The sequence below is a fragment of the Phyllostomus discolor genome, chromosome 2, assembly GCF_004126475.2.
Source record: "Phyllostomus discolor isolate MPI-MPIP mPhyDis1 chromosome 2, mPhyDis1.pri.v3, whole genome shotgun sequence".
Taxonomy (NCBI): Eukaryota; Metazoa; Chordata; class Mammalia; order Chiroptera; family Phyllostomidae; genus Phyllostomus; species Phyllostomus discolor.
The window spans coordinates 62,728,500-62,740,921 of record NC_040904.2 but is presented as its reverse complement, the minus strand read 5'-3'; positions in this window follow the sequence as shown (position 1 = coordinate 62,740,921).

Genomic DNA, 12,422 nt, shown 5'->3' with positions numbered 1-12,422 from the left:
TTAGGAGCTGACTTAAAAAGACACCCACAGGCCAAAGATGGTTAGTTAACCATAATTAAGAATAATAATTACAATGGACAAAAATACAGGAAATGTCTTTACTCAAGAGTTTTTAATGATACCGAAATGTGTGCACACAGAGAAAAACAGAGGGAACACATACCCAGGGAAACAATTCATTGTTTTGGAAATCAGTAAATAAAGAGAAAGGATTAAGCATTTATCGTCCTCTCTTATGTAAACTACACAACTGAATAATCAAAGATCAAGAGGCATTTCTATGTATAAAATATTTTAGCCAACCAAATAAAAAATGAATGATAAATTAGAATTTCACAATTTTGTAAACCCAAAATAACTAATGAAATAAGAAATTCACCACTAAGTACCAATTTACAGGATAACCAAAAACATTTAAACATATCACAAGGGAGCCCTTAGCTAAATACACAGTTAGATAAACTCTACCCACAAACAACCTGGTTATTTTAAACAAACAAATTATAAGAATTAAAATGTATGCAAATATATAGATTTAAAAGAACTTCAAACACAACTCTTCAAATTGTACATTTTAAGTGGGTAATTATTGCAAAGAATATACATGAATAAAATTGCTATAAAAAAGAGACTTAAAAATATATCAAAATATCTAATATGTGGATCTCATTTGTGTCTTTGTTTTTAAAACATATAACAAAAAAGATCAATTAATGTCATTTGGAAGTGCCATTGGAAATTTGAACACTAAATATTTGATTAAATTAAGAAATTATTAATTTTTGGTAAGATGTTAATATTGTGGTAGTGTTAAATGAGTCCTTATTATTAAGTGATGTACTATATATTTGTGGATAAAATATGGTCCCTGGAATTCCCTTTTGAATAACAGGAGAGGGGAAATGGAAAAAAAGAAGTGTAAAAGGGGCAGAACTGGCCTTACCCTGGTGCTTCCTGAGGCTGAGTGATGACACTTTACTGTGCTATCCATTTTTATATATAACTACAAGTCTCCCTGTTTAAAGGATAAATGTTAAAGAGGGTATAACAGTAACTTCCATAGACTGTAAAATATATATCAAAGATAGTAATATTAATTAGTGAGGAAACCAATAAGATGTTACACTATTACGTCAAAGGAGATTTCAAAGAACTAAACCTTTATTAGCAGTAGTAATGCTAAAATAAATTTATAAAGCCAGCTTATTTCATGAGTAATGTGGTAGTGAGAGTGGGGGATCAATTGTGTTTTTCACAGAACAATGTGTACTTAAATGTCTATATTCAAGATTCCCCTGCCTGGCATCAGTTACCCACAATTTATAGAGTTGTTTCAAAGTTGAAAGGCAATGGAAGCTGCAGAAACCTGAAAGAATCAGATGACCCAAAAGATTGTTTAGGCAACACATAGTTTTCAAAGAACATAGCCAGTAATCTTTTTGGACCATTTCAAAGTTTTTCATACTTTTTCTTATAGTCTCTGTGATACACAGAATAATGACCCCCAAATGTCCAAGTCCTAATCCCCAGAGCCAATCAATATGTTACCTTACATGAGAGAGACTGTGTTTATGTGATTACACTGAGGATTTTGAGGTTGGGAGATTAGCCTGGGTAATCCAGGTAGGCCTAACCTGATCACCAAGATCCTTACGATGAAAGAAAGAGGCAAAAGAATCAAAATTAGAGGAGATGTGATGATGGTAGCAGAGGTTGAACTAATGCAATCACTTGCCGTGGTCCAAGGAGTGCCAGCAGCCTCTAAGGTCCATAAAAGGCAAGGAAACAGATTCTCCGTGGGGCCTCCAGTTAAAATGCAGGCCTGATGACGTCTTCATCTTAGTCTGGTGAGAACTGTTCCTGGCTTCTCACCTTAGAACTTCAGGGTAATAAATTTATGTTGTTTTAAGCCACCAAGTTTGTGAGTTTTTACAGCAGCAATAGAAAATTAACTTGGTCTCCAACCATCCCACATTTCAAGGTCACAATTATCTCTAAGAATTATTTTTGATCACAAAATAAAGCTGATCCCACTATGGTTTGCCTGATTTATTTACACAGGTGCAGCAAGAATGTTAATGGCCTTTTGGAGTTGTTTTGCGGATCTGGAGCTGTGCAGTTTCAAACAGCCACTGAGGCCTTAAACTTAACTTCTTTCTCAAAGTCTCCATCAGGAATTTCTGATTGGAACTTTATAAACATCTCATTTGTTTCTCTAAGACTAGGAAACCAAGCCCTGGAATATATGTACTACATATTTCATCTTCATTACCTTTTAAATCTGAGTGAATTCCTCTATCCTCTAAGGGTTCACAAATTCCTAAGGTTTCTACCCTGCAAGAAAGTGACCATCTTACCACCAATAAGACCCGAACTTCGTTTATCAATATTTCTATGTGGGTTTGTAGCCATTGGCTCCACATATAAAATCAACTTTAGTTCATTAAAAGTGACTTGTCATACTTAATTAAATGTATATTATTTTCAAAAATGACATTTTAGGCAAGGCAGTGGTTACATAACTGACTTATCCAATTATAATCCTATAAAACAGAGGACAGGTTTCTATTGAACCTACACACGTGATTATAATACCATCAAAAGTGAGGACACTAATAGCTGTGGAATTGTAGGAAGTCAGTGAGAATCAGCCATCATTTTAAAATGTATCATTTCGTTTACAAAAAAAACAAAAACAGTATTTACTAAATTATTGGCTATGAAATGCTTTAAAAATGATAGGCCATCCTCACATAACCAGAAAACAGAAAAACAGTAATATTCCAAAAATATTAACTATAATAAATATTCTTGTTAGTTCACTTAGACTTACTTCATTATTAATCTGCTGGTTATCGGGTTACCAGTTTTATAGAGCCACCTACAAAAGCAGTCATGAAAATCCAGACCCATCTACTGGTATAATCTGAGAGCAAATTTTTTTCTATAAAATCTTAGACAGTAAATATTTTAAGATCTTTAAGCCAGATCTATTATAGCAAAAACTGTACCATCATAGCAAAAAAAAAAAAAATCATCCAGAGACAACACATGAATAACGGGGCATGACTGTGCTTCAATAAAAGTCTCCAAAAACAGGCAGTAGATATTTTTGGTCAGCGAGCCATGATTTGCTGACTCTTGCTCTAAGCCATGTAAGGTCAGCCTTTCTGTGTCAACAGTTTGAAGTTACAGCCCTTTACCTTAATGCTTTGAAATTCACTTTCTTTGTTGAACACACAAACCTTTCCCTGTAGCTTACAGCAAAGCCCCCAGGCAAGCATCAGAGTAAAACAGATACTATCCGAAGATGACAGAGAATTAATGGCTGTGGTTAATTTATAACTGATAAATTTCAAATGTGAAAAATTGATGAGGTTTCTGGCTTTTGGTCAAGATGGTAAATGTGGTACTTATAGCTTCCCATAACCACATCAAAATTACAACTACACCATAGAACAACCATCATTCAGAAACACCTGAAATCTAGCTGAACAGAAGTCTTACAGTTAAGGATATAAAGAAGTCACCCTGAGACTGGTAGAATGGGTGGAGACTTAGAATGAGTGAGTTTCACTCATGTGGCATATGGCAGTTAAAAATCAGAAGGGATAACTCAGCTGTGGAGCTCCCCCCTGAGGAAAGAGGAGTCCCAGCCAGGGTTGCTGTGTCAGGAAGCAAAGCCCCAATAAATTCTGGTTGTAAAACCCACTGGGGATTACAGCCAGAGAGATGAAGGGCTCCTGGTGTTCCAAGCATTCCTCTCAAAGGCCACATGCATGGAATTACTCACACTCACTTCCACTGAGCTCCAGTGTGGGGCAGGAGCCCAGGACATTCCAAAAGGCACTGAAATGTCTAGCTTTGGGGCAAGAGTTGGAGGGGCAGCTCTCTCCCAGACAGAAATGCTGGCAGAGACCATTGGTGTTTAGCTGAGCCCTCGCCGAACAGAGATAGCAGACAGACACCATATCTAAGTCTCAAGCAAGCTGGCAAATACTGCCCCATCCCCAGTGATTCCCTGAAACCTTGACTTTCCCAACTTTAGGGTCCACCTATACCATTTCCAGTGGCTTTCCATAAAACACCCTGTCTCGGCTCGTGCTACAAACTTTCCTAAAATCTCCCCAAGGTTCACAAACCCCAAACAAGCAGCATTTGGCCTCAGTGTGCCCCATACCTCTTGCTCAGTGGCTCTAGGCCCAGCACTAGTGGCTGCCAGCCTCAGTTCAAATTTTGGCTTCTTCTGGGCACCTCCAAGCCCAGCACAAGAAGCAAACATCTACAGATAGCTCTCTAGCTAATGCTGGGTGGCCCCAAGCAGGCCCAGGCTGTGGATGATCTTGGCCTGCACCTCCCAGAAGACCCCAAAGCCAATGCACCCAATTTTCAGCTTCAGACCATGCCAGAGCACCACTCAATCACTTCCACAAGTGAAATACTCAAGAGGCAGAATCATAGGACACCCAAGCCCCACTGAAGTGAGTCCTGCTCTGTGAGGTGAGGCCCTGCACAGCAGCTCCTTCACTATAGTCTCTACCAATCTTCACAGCCAATTGGGATTGGGGTGAATTCCTCCCACTGATGTGCCAACAGCAATCAAGGCTCAACTACAACAGGAGGGTGCACATAGACCCCACTCGGGGTGCACCTGGAGTGCTCCACTCTAGTGATTGGGAGGCTCCGCCACTGGGCTTTACAGGTCACCTACTACACAAGGCTGCTTCGCCAACACTGGGAATGTAGCAGCTCTACCTAAACTGTGGAAACAAACATAGGGAGACAGTCAAAATAAGGAGACAGGGAAACAGGTCCCAAATAAAAAAAGAGAGCAAAACTCTATTAAAAAATAAATTAATTAAATAGAGACAAGAAATCTACTAGTTGCAGAGCTCAAAAAAACTGATTAGAAGAATGCTCAATGAATTTAGGGGAAGGAAACTTCTGAGAATGTCAACAAAGATATAAAAAACATAACAATGGAGATAGAAAACATAAAAAAACAGTTAAACATAAAGAATGCATTATAGGGAATCAACAATAGAGTAGATGAAACAGAGGATCAAATCAGTGATTTGGAATATAAGAAAGCTGAAAACAATCAGAACAGCAAAAAGAAAAAAAATTGAAAAAGTAAAGATAGTTCAAGGAGTCTATGGGAAAACTTCAAGTGTACCAGCTTTTGCACCATAGAAGTGCAAGAAGGAGAAGAGTAAGAACAAGGAATTGAAAGCTTATTTGAAAAACAATGATGAGATACTTTTCTAATCTGGCAGAGAAAACAGACATGAAAGCCAGAAAGTGAACAGAGCCTCAAATAAGATCAAAACAAAGAGGCCAACATGAAGACACATCAAAATTAAAATGCAAAAGGTTAAAGACAAATAGAGAATCTTAAAAGGAGCAAGAGAAAAATAGGTAGCTACCTATAAGTGAGTTCCCATAAGACTGTCAACTATTTTCTCAACCAAAAAAATTGCAGGCCAGAAAATACTGACATGAAATATTCAAAGTAATGAAAAGCATGGACCTACAACCAAAATTACTCCTTGCAGCAAAGCTATTATTTAGAATTGTAGAACAGATAAAGAATTTCCCAGACAAGAAAAAGCTAATGGACTTTATTACCACCAAACCAGTATTATAAGAAATATTAAAGTGTCTTCTTTAAGAAGAAGAAAATAAAAAATATGAATAAAAATGACAATAAATACATACTTATGAACAATTACTTTAAATGTAAATGGATTAAATGCTCCAATCAAAAGACATGCAGTAGCTAGATAGAAAAACAAGACCCTTACATATGCTGTCTATAAAAGGCTCACTTCAGATCAAAAAACATAAACACACTAAAAGTAAAGGGATATAAAAAGATGTTTCATAAAAATGGAAACAAACAAACAAAAAAGCTGAGGTAGCTATACTCATATTAAACAAACTAGACTTCAAAACAAAGGCTACAACAAAACACAATGAAGGAACCAGCAATTCCACTTCTGAATATTTACCCAAAGAAACTCAAAATTCAAAATCAAAAAGACATATGCATCCACGTGTTTATTGCAGAACTATTTACAATAGCTAATATACAAATGCAGCCTTAGTGTCCATCACTATGTGATTGGTGATACCACTTTACATCAGTCAAAATGGCCATCATAAACAAAGCAACAAACAACAAATGTTGGAGAGGTTGTGGAGAAAAGGAGACCCTAGTGCACTGTTGTTGGGATTGCAGACTAGTACAACCACTATGGAAAACAGTATGGAATTTTCTCAGAAAACTAAAAATGGATCTGCCTTTGGACCCACCAATTCCACTGCTAGGATTATATCCTAAGAACCCTGAAACACCAATCCAAAAGAACCTATGCCTCCCAATGGTCATAGCAGCACAATTTACAATAGCCAAGTGTTGGAAGCAACCTAGATGCCCATCAGTAAATGAATGGATCAAAAAACTATGGTACATTTACACAATGGAATTTTATGCAGCAGAAAGAAAGAAGGAATGCCTACCCTTCGCAACAGCATGGATGCAACTGGAAATCATTATGCTAAGTGAAATAAGCCAGGCTGTGAAAGACAAATACCATATGATCTCACCTTTAACAGGAACCTAAACAACAAAACAAAGAAACAAGCAAAATATAACCAAAGACACTGAAATAGTGTCTTAGGTTATAATAGTGAAATGGAGAAATAGTGAAATAGTGAAATAGAAAACAGACTGACAGAGTTCAGAGGAGAGAGGGGAGGGAATTTCAGGGGAAAAGGGGAAGAGTTTACAGGAACAAGTATAAAGGACACATGGATAAAAACTAGGGGTGGGTGGAAATGGGAGGGAGGAGGGGAAGGCTCAGTGGGTGGGTTGGGATGGGAGTAAAAGATAGAAAATTGTACTGCAACAACAATTTTTAAAAAAAGAAGAAGAAAATAAATAAAAGAACTGAAAAAAAAGAATAAGTGGTGCATATATACAATGAAACATGACTCAGCCATAAAAAGAAATGATATCTTGCTATCTGCAACAATATTAATAAATATACAGGGTATTGTGCTGAAATAATTCAGACAAAAAAGGCAAATACTATATATTTCACTTATATGTGAAACTGAAGAAACAAAGTATGCAGAGAACATTTTGACAGTTGCCCGATGAGAGGAGGATTCAGGGAATGGGTGAAAAAGTTGAAGGGATTAAGAAGTACAAATTGGTAGTTACAGAAAAGTCATGCAGATGTAAACTACAACATAGGGAATATAGTCAATAATATTTTAATGACTACAGGGGAGGGCAAAAGTAAGTTTATGGTTATAATACAAATATATAATATAATAATTTATAAATAATACTACAAGAATAAACTTTGTTTTGCATACTCACAACTGTAAACTTATTTTTGCTCAACTCTTTGTGTATAGTGTCAGGTGGGTACTAGATTTAGCAGGGTGACCACTTCATAAGTTACTTAAATGTCTAGTCACTGGGCCATGCATAAATTAACATAACATTGTACATCAACTGTAACTGAAATGGAAAAAAGTAAAAAGGCAATGTAATATCAGTGAAAGAACACACGAGTAAATCAGTGGAACAGAAGAGAGAGCCCAGCAATAAACCCTCATAAATATAATCAATTGATCTCTGAAAAATAAGCAAAGGAAATATAATAAGCAAAGATAGTCTCTTTAGCAAATGGTATTAGAATAATTGGACAACCCCAGACACATAAATAAATAAATAAATAAGTAAATAAATAAACAAACAAACATACCTAGAAACAAACCTTATACCCTTCACAAAAATTAACTCAAAATTAATAACAAACATTAAATGTATAATACAAAATATAAAACCCCTGGATTATAACATAGGAGAAAATTTTAATGACCTTAGTGACACTGATGACTTTTAAATATAATACCAAGGACACAATCCATAAAAGAAATAATTGACTAGCTGGACTTCCTTAAAATTAAAATTAGCCAGGCTTCTTGAAAAATTTTTGCTGCTCTGAGAAAGACCAATATCAAGAGAATTAAAAAGATAAGTCACACACTGGGAGAAAAATATTTGCAAAAGACATACCTGATAAAGGACTATTACCCAAAATACACAAAAAATTCTGAAAACTCAACAGTGAGAAAATAGACAACCCAATATAAAAAATGAACCAAAGACCTTAACAAACACTTTACCAAGGAAAATATACAGATGGCAAATAAGCATATGAAGATGTTTCACATTATATGTCATCAGGGAAATGCAAATTAAAAGAATGAGATACAACTACACATATTACAATTGCCCACATCCAGAACACTGACAGCACCAAATGCTGGCAGGGTTGTGGAGCCACAGAAGTGCCTTGCTAGTGGGAATGCAAGATGGAACAGCCTCTTTGGAAGATAGTGTGGCAGTTTCTTACAAAACTAAACATACTCTTGCCACGTGACCCAGCAATCACCCTCTTTAGTATTTATTCAAAAGAGTTGAAAATGTATGTCCACACAGAAACCTGCACCCTGATGCTTGTAGCATTTTTATTCATAATTGCCAAAACTTAGAATCAGCCAAGATGTCTGTCAGTAAGTGAATGGATAATTAAATTGTGGCACATCCAGACAGCGTGATATTATTCGGTGCTAGAAAGAAATGAGCTATCATGACATGAAAAGACCTGGAGGAAACTTCAATATATATACTGCCAAGTGAAAGAAGCCCCTATGGAAAGGCTGCATACTATATGATAGCAAATATATAACATTCTTGAAAAGGCAATAATAGAGATAGTAAAAAAATTGTGGTTGCCAGGAGAGAGATGAATAGAAAGAGCATGGAGGATTTTTAGGGCACTTATTATAGTAATGGATATATGTCATTATAAAGTTGACCTATAGAATATACAACACCAAGAGTGAACCCTAAGGTAAACTGTTGACTTTGGATGATTATTAAAGGTCAATGCAGGTCTGTCCTTTGTTATAATAATGGTAAATAAATAAATACTTAAAATGTAAAAAAATATTGATGAGGTTTCTGATGTGAATAACACAGTTGACAGTCGTATATGATTGTTTCTGTGGCTTGAAAAACAAAAATAGTAAAGCTATTTCAGAAAAAAGTCACCAAGAGTAATAATTAAGTCTATTTTCAAAGATGTCACTGAATGTTACATCTGATTTATTAAAAAAGAACAAAAGTTTTAAGAGAATAAATTTTGAGAAAAAGTATAAAATAATTCTGAGAGATAGTATATATAATATACCAAGAATACACCAAGAATATCAAGTAAGGAAATTCATCAAGTCTTGAGTAAGGCCTAAGCATGTGTAAAACTCCTTGGCTAAGTCTGATGTTCATTTCTAAGTGAGGCCACTGGCCTACAAGTTGCTGACTTTTGTTGTGAGTGGGATTTACTCTACTTACAAGGTACTGAGAAATCCTATCACTGTTTTATGGATGCTGTCAGAAGACAAGAGACTTCTCGGTCAGAGATAAAGGACTTGATTACATAACAAATAGCATGAACATACAAAGTTGCATTAGTTTCTTTTGACACGGAGTCCCACAAGGGTGACAGAGACCAGGTGGGTGTGTGAATGCAGATGGAATATGTTACAGTCTAAGGAGCCCTGAGTTTGGGAAAATCCATTGCTTTGAGAGCTAGCAGGAAGCAAGGCTAATCTCTATCTCAGAGGGAACTACTACCTCATTCCTCAAAATTACTGATGAACCCAGAGAATTAACCCAGGTGAAAAGGAAAATAGACATAAATTCGTATCTGTCCCTATATGCATAAAAAAGTCTGAAATAATTCTCAAAATACTATTAACCACAATTACTAATCTGGAGGTGGGTCACACAGGAGACATAAAGGTAAGAGGTTACTCATTTGGAACAGAGCAGAGTGGACAGTGGTAACAAAGAGATTATTATGTACTATACCTGTTTGTACACTATTTTTTTATTTGAGCTGTATTTTACTTATTCAATAAATTATAAACAAATAAATGGGAAAAAAGAAAAAGCAGTCAGGACCTTGAAATCTTTACATTCCCAGTATGCCTTGCACAGGCATGAGAAATCCATGGAGGGCTCTTTTTCAACAGATTCTAATGCAGACAGTAAGGTTGTGGCAAAGTAAACATTTTAAGTAATACCTAAAATTATGATGAATAATGCAATATTACTGTTGATTAACATCATTAATCACTCCAGGACTCCGATAAAGTTACAAAACCTGACAGACTATTTCATAAGAATTTCAATAAGTATTTCACCAAAGGTTAAAATATAATGGAAAGCAACACATTGAGAAATCTCCAGGGACTTTGAATAAATTATATAATTTCTGAAACATTTTACATTAATAACATTTTTCCTTCACAAACTTAACCTAGGGAAGACTGTCATGTCTAATTTGACAATTTTTCCCATGCAACTCTTGTAATAATCGTATACCAAAGAAAATTCATTAGTTCTAGCATCTCTTTTTAAAAGCAAAGGAAAAAAATTTTGTGATTTTTTTAGGGACCTTTTTGGACATCTTAAAGATAGTTTAGGAATAAAATATATGCTAAATTTTTTATTTTATTTTTCTATATTTAGGACTTGAATTTGGAAAGGCCAAAATCGAAACATTTTAAGAGGAGATTTGGAACATAATTAAGACAAGATCATGGGTGCCTGAGAAATAGTTACCTATTTAAGTAAAGTGGCAACAAAATATTTAAAAATAAACATTGGAAGTAGTAGTATGGTAGAAAACTTAGCTACTTCATAAATAAGGAACATTTATTCTGTCTTCATTTTGCATAATAAAGAAACTAAGTCAGCCAAAAGCACAGAAAATTATTCTGGCAAAATACAGAATCTCTGCTATCCATACAGATTATACAGAAGGTAAAGAGTAAGTTTACATATTGTAAGTGAAGATAATCAGTAAATGAAGGAAGCATTCATTAAGATTGACTGAGCTTTGTTAAAATTTTAACATTTCATAGCTTTTTGTAGACATAAGTTTTATAAACCAAGGCAAAAAATTACTTTCCAAATGTCAACTCTCTTTATATATGTTTTATATTATGGGACAAACTAACATTTTGCATTAGGACAGTTCACAGGAAGTTTGTGAGGTAATAACATATCATCATAATAATAGATGTTATTTACATTTGTATTCAGTGCATTCATCATTGTTATCTTAAAAGAATGGAGGAATATTTTTTAAATTTCTGTTTTAATTCTTGTTCCTAGTATAGTAAATATTGATATTATAACTCCCATAAGCAAAAGCTCCTCAGTATCCTCAGTGAGTCCCAAAAGTATGAGTGTGATGCATTCTGGAGATTTAAAAACAAAGCCTGAGAACTGCTATTTTACAACAAAACATTCTTCTTGTGAAGTACACCAGATGCAGGTTGCATTTCTCTGGTACCATGTTCCCAATGTTGCAGCAGTCACTCCTGTTGATTACAATGTTTAATAAACAATCAGAGAACTAAAAACTGTCTCAAATATAAGCTTTTTGGCATATGAGTAAAGCTCACGGACACAAAAACACAACTTCATACTGCCACACAAATATCTTTTGCACTTTCTCGAAGTGGCAAAAACGAACGTATTTATTAATAAGCATCAAAGACATAGACTCTAGATAACATAAACAAATGAGAATAAAGTATAGAAACTTAAAAATATGCTTATTAATCAATACCTATATCATTTAGAAATTTTTAAGCCTCCTATGATTATTCACTCAATTTGATATCAATCCAAGATTACAGTTACCTATAGATTTTGGAAATTTTCTTTAAGCTGACATTTTACAAGACATAATTATTATCAAAATAAATTTTTGTCAGAAAAAATAATTTGGGTGAATTCATATTCACTTTTTTCTATAATCCTAAACATTATATGATAGTAATGTTAGCTTATTTGATCAGTAATCCTGTGTAAGTTTGGGAAAAGGAAAACTATAAAGAATTAAACCTAAATATAAATTAAAGTTATATTAGTTAACAATGATAACTCAGAGAAGACATTGCTGATATATTAGACAGAAATTATTGATCTAGTCTCATTTACAAAAGATATAACTTTTTATGTAAACTTGAATTCTTAAAATATATTCAAGTTAATTTTTATAAATAATTTTTAAGTCACACACATTCAAAATATTAAAAGTTTTATATTTATTATTTTTCTAAGAATTTTAGCAAAATTCAATTTATATGTTAATGATTTAATCAAAACAAAGTTTCTTAATGGAACATTATAAGCTACTGCATTAAATATCTTCTGGGGCGATACTGTGTAGTAACACATGAGGCACAGACTCCTAAAGTGCTTATTAACAATCAAATTTAATATTTTAGCCACAAGTCAACTATAAACAGAGAAACACAAA